The sequence below is a fragment of the Salvia splendens genome, chromosome 6, assembly GCF_004379255.2.
Source record: "Salvia splendens isolate huo1 chromosome 6, SspV2, whole genome shotgun sequence".
NCBI lineage: Eukaryota > Viridiplantae > Streptophyta > Magnoliopsida > Lamiales > Lamiaceae > Salvia > Salvia splendens.
The window spans coordinates 22,688,497-22,703,089 of NC_056037.1; positions in this window are offsets into that span (position 1 = coordinate 22,688,497).

The following is a 14,593-nucleotide window of genomic DNA, read 5'->3' on the forward strand; positions in this document are numbered from 1 at the left end:
TGAACTCGAGGATCGAGAGTTGCTAAGTGGGTTGTGAATTGCTAAGAGAACGAGGTGGGCTTTCTTTTCAAACCTCTTTATTTTTCCGAAAATACTATGTGAAGTTATAAGGGTGGTTTAACTTGTTATGTCATGCCATGTTGTTTTGTTATGAGATTGTGTGCCTGATGCCTAGTTCGTTTGAGTTTACTCCGTTAGGCTATATGGTTGTGTTGTGAAACGAATTCGGGTCTGAGTAGGGCCGCTAACCCTATCAGGCTGTGTACACTGGTGGGATCGTGAGCCGTCCTTGCAAGTCGGCCGGTCTCGTGGGCGAATAGTGTGGCCACACTTTCGTCGCACTGTGGTTGTGATTGTTGGATTGATGTGAAAAGTGGGGAGATAAATTGTCTGGCCAGACTTGAATATTTTTGTGTTTCTCGTGATATTTTCCTACTACATAAAACTCGAGATCACTGGTATGGATGACATAACTATTATTAAAATATTTTCGGCATGAGCCCATTGAGTACAACAAGTACTTAGCCCTGCATATTATTTTCTTATGTGCAGGTTGAGCGGGATGTTGCGGTGGATGTTGAGCTGGCTTAAGTATTTAGGATGCGTTGTGTCGTCATACATAGGCGTCGTCCTTGACTCTCCTTAAACCGTATTTTCCGCTGCTATAATTTGAACCATGACTCAAGACTTAATCTTTCCTTTATGTTTTATGTTTGAACATGTATGGTGGTGATGAGTTTTAAACAAGTGTTTACGTTGTCTTTTGAGAACTTTATTCTTCGAGATTTAAGTTAAGTGTTTGTTCTACTTTTGTTATTGGTTGTTGTATTTCTTAAGTCTAATTTTTCTCGTTGTCCTTTTTAAAAGTATTTTACCTTATGTCTTTTCAAAAAAAAAATTATAACCTTAAACTCTTTAAACTAAGTTGTTTTTCTTCTTTTAAGTTAATCAAGTTGTTCTTTTTAAATTGTTATCCATGCATGTCGGTCACGATCGCCGCGTTGTGGTACCCCTTGTATGTGCGGTCGTGACAATTATACTCCTATAATATTTATTTAATTATTTAATCAAAGTCATGACATTACATGTAGTACTATTTAATTACGTAAAAAAAATTGTATTCCAATCAACCGGATTATAAAAATAGTAAAAAGTGACAAATTTTGTGGGACAATATGACAAAATTTAAGGGTCCATAGGAGTAAAAATTTATCAGGTGTCACAATTAAATGAGTTGTTGGAAATCTGTTACAATTATAGTTTCTTCAATTATTTGAGGTTTTGAGAGGGGTTGAGAGGTTGAGTGGCGTAGATGGTAAAGGTTAAGTTTTTTATCTTGATTTCTTTGTGTGTGGGAGTTGACGAGGAAGTTTGGAAGATAGCAACATATATAGTATTCCAGTGAAATTATATTTATCTTGGATTAAAACTGCATTGTTTATCAATGAAACTAATTTATTTTTTAAAGAATGAATTACTTATAGTATCAATGAAATTATAACACATAAATTAATGCACAATTGGTAAGCATGACAGGATTAGTGTTTAATGATTTGTAATGATGCGTCATAGTGGTATAAGTTATAAATAAATTGATATACATGGGTATTAAGTTAGGAACAACTTTCCATAAAAGGAAACTATCCATATTTTTAAGGGACGGACTAAATTGGGAAGTGCACATATGAGTGACTAATAACCTCACGCATTGATTACCTTAATTTTAGGTTTTGTTAACCAAAACTGTCATTTATTTCCATATTATCAGTATCTAATAAAGTGTTACTCCCCCATCTCATAAAAATTTGAGCAAATTGATGTGGCACGAAAATTAATGTAAAATTGGTAAAATAATATAGAGGAGGAAAATGTTAATTAAAGTACTGTTAGTGGATAGTGAGATCCATATTATTAGTAGTGTTTAATAGAGGTACAAATTATAAATAAGTTGATGTATGAAGGTAATAATTGGGATAACTTTCTAAAAATAGAATGCACATATTTTTATGGGCCATAAGAAAATGGAAAGTGCATAAATTTTTATGGGACGGAGGAAGTATATACACTTTTTTTATGGGACGGACGAACATGAAAATTGCACATATTTTTATAGGACGGAGGAGTATATACTCCCTTTATTCAACAATAGGGCATATTTTTGATATCTTATTCTAATTATTACATTTTCTGAAATGGAAATATCGTTATTTCCACTTTATCCTTCATTTTATTATATTCATTCTCTACTCAATTTTTTATTTTAATATATCTTTATTAAAATCAATGATTTCTCATAAATCCGTTATAAACCTCACGACCTTCATTTTCTTTTTTGCTTTAAAAATAGAAAATTCTTGACAAGAAATCAAAGAATATCAGCACACAAAAGACAAATTCGATCAAATTCGTCTACCTTTTTCGTGGGACTCCCGCCGCCAATTCCCGAAACCTCGAGATAGATCCCTGTGCCACGTGTCCAAGTTTCATTGCATTTCTAGTTGCCCTCATTCGTCGTCGCTGTCCCATTTGGCCTCGACCATCTCGAAGGCAACGGCCTCTCGGATGATGGAAGCTGAGCACTAGACATCGCCTTTGGGATGTTTTTTTTTCAAGTTCTGAAAGTGACTATTAACACATTAATAAGTATGTAATGTCCATTTTAGGTCTTGTGAATATCAGAACAGCACTAACTGCAGAATCCGGTCTTACCACTTCACATTATGTTGTGTCTTAGCACTACATTCAATGTAAGCAGCAGCTCCAATCGATTTCTCCAAGTCATCTCCATGTGCTGTTGTGATGGGCACTGCTCCAGGCAATGACGGACCGGCGGTGGGGTCGGGTGGGGTCAGCCTACCCCACCGCCGGTCCGTGAATACCTTCGAGAACCTCCCAAAATCAATCGTCGACGCAGCACTGCACCGGCTCCTGCTGGGGTTTGGTGCCCTGTGCACCGCGGAAGTCATGCATAAACAAATATATCAGATCTACAGATCTATTTTACCGATTATGGGATTAATTAACTACATGTTAAACATTCAAATTGCATGCTAGAACACATATATTTCTTGCTAAGGAATTAAACCCTAATACATGAAAATACTACGGTTTAGAATTAGCGAACTAATTCTCCAAAGAATCATCGATTGCTTGCGCCTTCTCCACGTGATGTTCTTCGTACTCAACCACGAACCTTCTAATTTGTGTCCTGAACTCAGATAGTGACCTTTGAGTGGCCAAAGCTTATCATAATCGAAAAGGGCTTGATTAGAAAGAAGATAGAACTTCAATATGTGAAGAATTGAAAATTCCCACACAGGTGAAAGTAGGTCACGAAAATTATGAGAGAATTAATTATTAATCTCTTTTCTAATCTCCTTTTATATTGAGTTATAAGGGCCAGATTAGGAATCCATGCAGGTTGGACTTGGACCAAACCTATTGGACTTTTACTAATTAAATTGAGCCCCAATTTAATTCAAATCCAGACAGAATATTGTTATCATCCACTATAGTATAATAATATTGATTGGTCGTCCAATCCCAAATTACGAGTAATGGGGGCTTTACCTCTTTAATTTATTATTTCCCGTGTTTAAGATATAAATATCCATTAATTAATTTAAGTCTGCTATTTGACTTTAATTAATTTATATATTTTTTCTAGAGTTGTCTAGTTCAAAATCTTTATTTATTATTCTGGAATAAATTTCAACCGACCGAGTTTCTGAATAAAAAAACCTTATTCAAACACCTCTTGATGATACTATCAAACTGGACTCACCCAACACACGATTCATTACAATACTAGCACCTCTAGACATTGATCACCACTACCCAAGATATCAGGATTCTTGGATTGCGAAAAATCCGCACCATTTGATAAATCAAAGTAGTGCATAATCAATATCGTATGCTCAATATTATGCCAACAATGATTAAGAAATAACAATCACCGAGACCTCGTCTTTCAGTAAATAACAAGAAAGACTTATCTCAACTGTTAGATCGTTCAGTGCTATACCACACCATTGTCGTTTATTTCATAAGGTAAGGAAACATGCGGACTGAAACTGCAACCTTTCACGATAGGTAGCCAAAGCCTATCTAGGTTGTGAAATTCTATTTCTCTTGTAAAAAGGACCGATCTGTGAACATCGTTCACGACTAGTCTACTATGTAGAAGAATTAGACTTGTTTGCTTATTATGAAGGGGTTGGCAGCGGAAGCGTGCATAAATTTCCGATCACATGAATTTGATCTATGTAGCAGATTATTCAGACAAATTCTATTCGCGCAATTATCACCTGTATCATGCTCATAACTTGAATTAAAACATGCTTTAGCATATAAAATCCCTAAAACATGCTTACTACGGAATTAGCCAATTTACCTCGTTGATTCAATCAAGAATCGATGATGGCTTGCTCCGTCTCCACATGAAGATCTTCAATACAAGACCTCGGATCTTCTGACTGGTGTCCCGGACTATACACTGATATTTGTGTGGGCAAATCTCACCAACGTACTAGGACTCGAATAATGGAAGACAGAAAATGCTCACGGAGGAGGCACAAATTTCGAACTCTCTCTCTCTAGAGGGGGACGAAATTTGTATGTAGAAAAAGTGTTTTCTGTCTCCTTTACTCTCCTATTTATATTAAGTCACAAATTGGGCTCAGTCAGGGATCTAAGGAAGAATTGGATTAGGCCTCACCCAATTAGCTTTTTACTAATTAAATTGAACCCACAATTTAATATAAGCTTATACTGGAATATTACAAGCAGCCACTACAGAAGTAATATTGCACTGCCTTTCCAAATCCGAAATTACAAGTATTCCGGGTTTCCTTTATTTGCGTTCAATTCATTTCCCGCGCTTAAGATAGAAACATCCATTAATTAATTAATGTCTGCTATGGACTTAATTAATCAACATATTTAATCTCCAAGAGTGGACTTAGTAAGAAACTCTTATTTATTATTCATAGAGTAATCAAACTCCAACTAGCTAGGTTCCGAATAATAAAACCTTGTTTCGAGCTCCTCTTGTGGATGTTATCAAACGAGACTCTCCTCGCGCACGATTCAACGTAATAGCAATCCTAACACCGCTAGATAATGATCACCACTACCCAATATACCTGGATCGTTGGGTTACGAAAAACCCGCACCTTTGGTAAGCCAAAGTAGTAGATACTCAATATCGTATGCTCAATGCTAACGTACATTGATTAAGAAATTATTATCAAGACCTCGTCTTTCAGTAGATAGCATAAAGACTCTTATTGCTGTTAGATCCATTCAGTGCTATACCACACCAACGTCATCTTATTTCAATAAGGCTTAGAAATAATCGGACTGACATTGCAACCTTTCACGATAGGTAGTCTAGGCCTATCTGGGTTGTGAAATTATTCTTTTTCTTTGTTCAGAACTGACCGTGTTATCTTAAAGTGGACGATGCCCACAACCGGTCTACTAGAACAAAGACTTAGACTTTGTTGCGTTCTTATACATTTAAATATGCAATAAACAACCATTAAATGTAAAACATAACAACATTATGACAAAAATAATCTGTTTTATTCATTCGAAAATAACAAGTAGAGTTTTACAGTATCCAATCACTCGAAAGGTGATTTCTAGTATACAAAACCCTAACAATCTCCCACTTATACTAAAAAAAGCTTTCGAGTATACAAAAAAATAGTGCACATGTCTAAATTTCTCCCACTTATACTGAAAGTGAGTTGAGGTCTTGAATGAGTCGAACTCTCATCCCTTCAACGTGGCATTCGAATGGTTTCACCGCCAAAGCCTTTGTAAAAGGATCTGCCAGGTTGTTCTCTAACGCAATCTTGACCACTTGTATGTCTCCTCTCTGCACTATATCCCTGATATGATACTTCCGCTCTATGTGTTTGCTCGCTTTGTGAGCTCTTGGTTCTTTCGAGTTTTCCATAGCACTAGAATTGTCACAATAAATGGTGATGCTCTTGGGCAGATTCGAAACCACACCTAAATCCATAAGGAAGTTCTTGAACCATACAGCCTCTTTTGCAGCCTCCGAAGCAGCCACATACTCGGCTTCCATGGTCGAGTCCGCGATGCATTTCTGCTTCACACTCTTCCAAATTACGGCTCCACCTCCTAAGGTGAACACATATCCTGAAGTAGATTTTCTCGAGTCCTGATCAGCTTGAAAGTCTAAGTCAGTATATCCCAAAGGATAGAGCTCGGCTGCATTGTAAACTAGAGCATAATCCTTAGTCCGTTTAAGGTACTTGAGTATGCTCTTTACGGCAGTCCAATGTCATTGGCCCGGATTCGACTGATATCTTGTCACCATGCCAACAGCAAAGCAAATATCAGGTCTAGTACAAAGCATATCATACATGAGACTTCCAACTACCGAAGCATATGGAATCCTTCTCATTGCTTGTATCTCAAACGGCGTTTTAGGGCACATCTCTTGAGATAACTGGATGCCATGTCTAAAAGGTAAGAAACCTTTCTTGGCGTCCTGCATGCTAAAACGACTAAGTACTGTGTTGATGTAAGATTCTTGAGATAAGCACAACATCTTCTTTTCTCGATTCCGAAGAACCTTGATCCCGAGGATGTGTCCCGCGTCTCCCATATCCTTCATCTCGAACTGGTTCGACAACCATGTTCGTACTGATGACAACATCTTTTTATTGTTTCCTATTAGAAGAATGTCATCTACATATAAAACTAAGAACACCACATTCCCCTTATCAACTCTCTTATACACACAGCTTTCACTTGGGCACTTTTCCAAACTTGCGAACAGTTTGATCGAAACATTGGTCCCATGATCTAGATGCTTGCTTGAGGCCATAAATGGCCTTCTTAAGCTTCCAAACCAAGTGTTCTTTGCCCTTTATGGCATATCCTTCGGGTTGTTCCATGTAGATGGTCTTCTCAAGACTAGGGGTGAGCAAAAAAATCGGAAACCGAATATCCGAACCGAATCAAACCGAAATTTTGAAATTCGGTTCGTTTTTTTCGATTTTTCGGTTCGGTTCGGTTTTAAAAATAAAAAAATTTCACTTTTTCGGTTCGGTTCGGGCGAAGAAAAAAACCGAAAAACAAAAAAACTGAATTATATATATATTCTATTAATTTAATATATTATATTATATATAATATATATTCTTTTAATATATTCTACTATATAATATATATTATATGTATTATTAATTTTATATTATATATAAATATTCTATTAGTATATATAAAATAAAATAAAATACACATATATAAATATATATTTATACTATATTTATTTTTTTCAGGTTTTTCGGTTTTTTTCAGGTTTTTCGGTTTTGTTTGGGTTTTTCAGTTTTTTAAGTTCGGTTTTCGGTTTTTCGGTTTCAGTTTTTTGGTTTTTCGGGTTCGGTTCGGTTTGGATTTTGAACTAAATTCGGTTTTTCGGTTTTGGTTTGATTTTGGCAAAAAACCGAACCGAAACCCGAATGCACACCCCTACTCAAGACCACCGTTTAGAAACGCAGTCTTGACGTCCATCTGCCATACATCCCAATCCATATAAGCTGCAATAGACAATAGTATCCGGATCGATTTGAGCATGGCCACTGGAGAGAAGGTCTCGTCATAATCGACGCCTTCCTTATGGGTATACCCCTTGGCCACTAGTCTTGCCTTAAAGACTTTAACTCGTCCATCGGGTCCACGTTTACGTTTATATATCCACTTGCTCCCAATAGCAGTACAGCCTTCAGGTAGGACGGACAAATCGTAGACGTCTTTGTCTATCATAGATTGTAGTTCCGTATCCATTGCTTTCACCCATTCGCAATGATCGACATCTGCCTGCGGCTCTGCAAAGTTCCAGGGATCTAATACATTGTTATCCGAGGAGTGATCCATAGATTCTCCAAACCAATGTATCTGTCGGGCTCATGCGAGACCCTCCCACTGCGGCGCGGCACTACAATATTTTTAGTAGAAGTTGAAGTTTCGGGAATTGTTTGTACACTTGGTACTTGTTCTTGGTTAATAGAACTTGTGACAAAAGTTAACTCATCAAGAGCCACTTCATTGCTGGGTTTATGATTCATTACATAGTCTTCCTCCAAGAATGTCGCGTGAGCACTCACAATGACTTTCTTGTCTTGGAAACTAAAGAATTCATAACCTTTCGTCCCTTTGGGGTTTCCTATAAACAAACATACCTCCGTCCTTGATCCTAGCTTATTTGGATCCTTTTCCAATACATGAGCCGGGCAACCCCAAATCTTGAGATGTGCTAGATTGGGCTTGCGCCCAGTCCAAAACTCATAAGGAGTAGTAGGTACGGATTTTGATGATAAATTGTCTAAAATATGGCTTGCAGAAAGCAAGGCATGTCCCCAAAACGAAATAGACAGACGTGCATAACTCATCATCGATCGAACCATATTTAACAAGGTCCTGTTCCTTCTTTCAGCCACGCCGTTCTGCTGGGGCGTGCCCGGCGCAGTCAGTTGGGATTCAATTCCCGACTCCGATAAGTAGTCCAAAAATTCGGCACTGAGGTATTCGTCTCCACGATCAGATCGTAGGATTTTGATATTCTTTCCATGATACTTCTCCACAAGAGTCTTAAAGTCTTTAAACTTGTCAAAAGACTCTGACTTGTGACGCATCAAATAGACATATCCAATTTTCGAGAAGTCATCAATAAATGTGATGAAGTATCGAAAACCACCTCTTGCCTCCGTAGACATTGGTCCACATACATCGGAATGAACGAGCTCAAGTACTTCCTTGGCCCTATTGCCCTTAGCCTTAAAAGGCCTCTTGGTCATCTTGCCTTCTAAGCATGACTCACACTTATGAAAAGGTTCCTCCTCTAGACCTTTAATAAGATCTTGTTGAACAAGAGAATGGATCCTCATTTCATTTGCATGACCAAGTCTAAGGTGCCATAAGTATGTTTCGTTCATTGAACTTGAAGGTTCCTTTCGTTTCTTTGAAATTTTCGATGTTGTATTGAGTTCTGATTTGCGATTATTAAATTGTGTAGAAGTGATTGTGTACAGATTGTTTTCCATGATACCACGACAGATATAAGAACCATCTTTCTTAATAACGCAGTTGTCATTAAAAGAAATCGAATATCCATCATAAACCAATTTAGAAACTGAAATTAAATTTCTTCTAATAGAAGGTATCAACAAAACATTCTTCAAAATAAAAAATCTATCACTACTAAAACGCAAATAAATGTCTCTCACTGCAACGACCGCCACTTTAGTAGCGTCTCCCAGCTGGACTTCGATCTCACGATCATGTAGCCGTCTTGTCACCTGCATTAAGTCAGGATCAAAACAAATATGATCAGTGGCTCCTGTGTCAATAACCCAAGTGCAAGTAGATGTCAAAGTCAAACATGACTCAACTACTAAAGCTTGGTGCATACCTGTAGCCTTGCCCCTTTTAGGACAGTCTGGCTTCCAATGCTCCTTTTCTCCGCACTTGAAACACTTCCCCGAGAGCTTCTTATTTTCCCTTTTCTTTTTCTTTCCCTTAGCCACTTTGCCCGATTCTGAGTTCGGTGCCTTCCTTTTTCCTTTGCTAGGCTTGAAGCCAGAGGAACGAGGTGCCGAAGTCATCATGGCAGCCTTAGCCTGGACCATAAGGTCCTCTGCTGACTGAAGTTCAGTCAATAGTTCTGCCAATGTGTAATTCCTTTTGTTCATCTCAAAGTTGAGCTTGAACTGCTGGAAGCTAGGGGGAAGACTTTGAAGGATGATTGTTACTTGGGACTCGGGATCGATCGTCCCTCCCAACACCTCAATGTGGTTGAGGTGGCCCGTCATCTCGAGGACATGGTCCCTCATAGACGAGCCCTCCTTCATTGTCTTCGACATAATACTCCGAAAAGCTTGAGACTTAGCCGTTCGATTCTGAGTACCAAAAAGATTCTTGGGATTCTGCATAATTTCAGTGGCAGTTTCCATGGCAGAATGCTGATGCTTGAGTACTGAAGACATAGATGGCAACATGTAGCACTTAGCCATCTCATTCGCCCTATGCCACTTTCTATGTGCATCTCTGGGTCCTACCGCAACGTTAGCCGCCGGTACTGGAGGTCGCGGGGTTGTGAGCACAAAGTTGTACTCTTCAGCTGTAAGAACGATGTCCAAATTTTGTTTCCATTCTATGTAATTTTGGCCCTCGAGTTTGTTTTCTTTGAGAATTGCAGAAAGAGGATTGAACGGCATATTGACGATTTGATTTGCACTGCAAAACAGAGTATTTTACTATTGTCATAAACTTATGTAAGAAGTTTGATTAGATTAACCATAAAACTTTTCAAAATCTTACAACTGTAAAATTAAAATTTGTACCCTCTAGAGGAAGTCAATACGCATTAAAATCTTAGAATTATACTAGTCACAACACCGACGAATAGTCCAGAGACCACAGAGTGGCATGGCCGCCTAATGTTGCCTAAGCAAGACCACTGAATTTAGCATTACAGAATCTCATTTCTACAACATACTCCCATAACAATGCTTATGTGCTGCTAACAAGATCAAGCTATCTGTTAGGATTATTGTCCCCACAGAGCAGGTGGCGAGTTCATACCATTTATCTTTCAGAAGTCCGCCATATGAACTTGCTATTTCTTTAGATTATTGTCCCCGCAGAGCAGGTGGCTATAATATTAGAAAAAAAGGCTTCATAAATTGCAGACCTATTGGTGGAGACCATATACAAACGTTGAGTTCGTAATTATAGCTTAGATATTTGGGTTATGGTTTTTCTTTAATTATCCTTAGCCTTAGGGCAGAGAAAGGCTTGATTAAATTCTATTGGTATTTAATTTACTGGATAATTAAATCTTTTATTAATTGGTATCTTCCTTTAGGAAATTATTGTTCTAGAATATAATTCTTATTCATGTCCACTATAAGATATGTCTAAAATAAATAAATTATTTAATTCTTAATAAGACATGAAAAATTAAATTCAAATTAATTCCATTGTTCAAGATTAGGAAGAGATATTTCATTATTTAATGTATTCATACATATCTATCCTTTTTAGGATCTTAGATATAAAAATATTAGGAAACTATTAAATTATTCTTATCCATATCATCTAGGAATCAAAATAATATTATTTATTTTCATAGATATAGAAAATAATAAAAATATTCCTTAAATCTAGATAAATATTAGGAAACTATTAAATTATTCTCATACATATCATCTAGGAATTAAAATAATATTATTTATTTCCATAGATATAGAAAATAATAAAAATATTCCTAAAATCTTGGCAAATCTTCCAAAAAGATTTTATTTCCATTAAATAATAATATTTTAATGATATCTTTTAACAAAATAATTAAATAATCATTAAAATAATCCTTCATCGTTATCTCATCGTACGAGGTTCGCACGAACGATGAACGACGAAGATCCGACGAGTTCGTCGTCGGAACACGACGCACGCAGCGTCTCGGCCACCGACGCGCAGGTGGCGCGCCAGCGCCTCGGCCAGTCGAGCCATCGGGTGTCGCCGCGTCTCAGCCAATGGAGAGCGCCCGTCTCGGTCTTTCGGCTCGTCGGGTGCCGACGCTTCTCGGCCAGGCGCGCATGCGGCGGCGCGCGCCTCTCGGCCAGCGTCTCGACGTCCAACTCGGATGTGTCGACCGTCGGGTGCCGACGCTTCTCGGCTGTCTCGGCACGTCGGGTGACGCGGTCCTCGGCCAGCAGCGCGCACGATGGTGGCGCTGCTCTCGGCCAGTTGCTGTCGCCCGTCTCGGCCTATCCGATCGACGATGCTCCCATCCCAGCGGCACATGGCGCGTGACTCGGCGCGTCCGTCTCGGCCAGTGGCTCGGGACTCCGTCTCGGACCTTCCGCCTAGGGATGGAGTTCCCTCGCATCTCGGTGTCTCAGCCGGTTCTTGGTCGAACCGCCGCACCACGCCAGCATCCATGTCGGTCTTGACGCAGGTGCGTCTGGGGCGTGCGATCTCGGCCTGCGACGCGCACGAGCCCTCACTCGTCCGTGCGTCGCCCCGTGATCGCGAGTCCCCGGCTCCCACTGTCTCGACATCCCTACCTCGATCGCGCGTGGTGCGAACCGTCTCGGCGCGAGCGCCGACGGATTGCACGTCTCGTACGATCGAGCAATTCAAGTTCTTTGATTTGAGAGTTCTTGAGTTCATCATGCATAATAAATTAAACAAAACACCAAGAACATGCTTCGCAATCAAATTGGACATGCATACATGAATTTCGTGAAATTTAAATCCAAATAATCAGAGCCAAAGATTGGCTCTGATACCAATTGAAGGGGTTGGCAGCGGAAGCGTGCCGAAATTTCCGATCACATGAATTTGATCTATTTAGCAGATTATTCAGACAAATTCTATTCGCGCAATTATGACATGTATCATGCTCATAACTTGAATTAAAACATGCTTTAGCATATAAAATCCCTAAAACATGCTTACTACGGAATTAGCCAATTTACCTCATTGATTCAATCAAGAATCGATGATGGCTTGCTCCGTCTCCACGTGAAGATTTTCAATACAAGACCTCGGATCTTCTGACTGGTGTCCCGGACTATACACTGATATTTGTGTGGGTAAATCTCACCAACGTACTAGGACTCGAATAATGGAAGACAGAAACTGCTCACGGAGGAGGCACAAATTTCGAACTCTCTCTCTCTAGATGGGGACGAAATTTGTATGTAGAAAAAGTGTTTTCTGTCTCCTTTATTCTCCTATTTATATTAAGTCACAAATTGGGCCCAGTCAGGGATCTAAGGAAGAATTGGATCAGGCCTCACCCAATTAGCTTTTTACTAATTAAATTGAACCCACAATTTAATATAAGCTTATACTGGAATATTACAAGCAGCCACTACAAAAGTAATATTGCACTGCCTTTCCAAATCCGAAATTACAAGTATTTCGGGTTTCCTTTATTTGCGTTCAATTCATTTCCCGCGCTTAAGATAGAAACATCCATTAATTAATTAATGTCTGCTATGGACTTAATTAATCAACATATTTAATCTCCAATAGTGGACTTAGCAAGAAACTCTTATTTATTATTCATAGAGTAATCAAACTCCAACTAGCTAGGTTCCGAATAATAAAACCTTGTTTCGAGCTCCTCTTGTGGATGTTATCAAACGAGACTCTCCTCGCGCACGATTCAACGTAATAGCAATCCTAGCACCGCTAGATAATGATCACCACTACCCAATATACCTGGATCGTTGGGTTACGAAAAACCCGCACCTTTGGTAAGTCAAAGTAGTATCGTATGCTCAATGCTAACGTACATTGATTAAGAAATTATTATCAAGACCTCGTCTTTCAGTAGATAGCATAAAGACTCGTCTTGCTGTTAGATCCATTCAGTGCTATACCACACCAACGTCATCTTATTTCAATAAGGCTTAGAAATAATCGGACTGACATTGCAACCTTTCACGATAGGTAGTCTAGGCCTATCTGGGTTGTGAAATTCTTCTTTTTCTTTGTTCAGAACTGACCGTGTTACCTTAAAGTGGACGACGCCCACAACCGGTCTACTAGAACAAAGACTTAGACTTTGTTACGTTCTTATACATTTAAATATACAATAAACAACCATTAAATGTAAAACATAACAATATTATGACAAAAATAATCTGTTTTATTCATTGGAAAATAACAAGTAGAGTTTTACAGTATCCAATCACTCGAAAGGTGATTTCTAGTATACAAAACCCTAACATATTATACATTTAAAAGTTAGAGAAACATCTTATAAATGCATAAGCAAACACCAATGCGATAAAATTACTTCTTCTCGTCTTAGGTTAAAAGTGGATTGTAGAATTTATTGTATACAAGCAATTCTATCCGTGCAAAATGCTCGAAAATATGCTTTTCAGTATACCAATCCTAACAACTCCACCCCACGCTATGGCTGCTTCGTCTCAATGGAAGAGAAATGAGGATGAGAATTAGAAAAAAACATAAAAAGCTTCATGAGAAAATTGAAAAAGAGGAAAAATTGCAGAAGTTTGGAAGAGACGATGATGGAGAAGAAGCAGCGCAAAGCTGTAGTTTGGTTTTAGTAAACCTAGGGAATTTTATTTAATATAGCAATATTTTATTTATTTTTTAAGTGTAGACGTAAATAATACTAGTAATACTAAATTCAAAATGTGTAAAATATTAAAAATATAAGAAAAAAATAGCACAAGACATAAGAAATATTCGTCAAGATAAACTTCACAACCATCCTTTTTCATCTTGGATATAAAAATATAAGAAAAAATAGCACAAAAAGGAACACTTTCATAATAATTTCTCCATTTAGTCTCCATTTTTGCAATAATTTCTCTCACATTTTCTATATTTCTATGTTCATCAATTAATTTATCAATATTAACCATATCACGCAACATAATATTAGAAGTAGGATAGTAACAACCGGACATGATATTAGTCATATTGTTAAATGTTTGCAAAAGAGGAACCAATATATCAACAATCTCCCAATTCTTCTTACTAATGGCAATAATACTAGATTTTT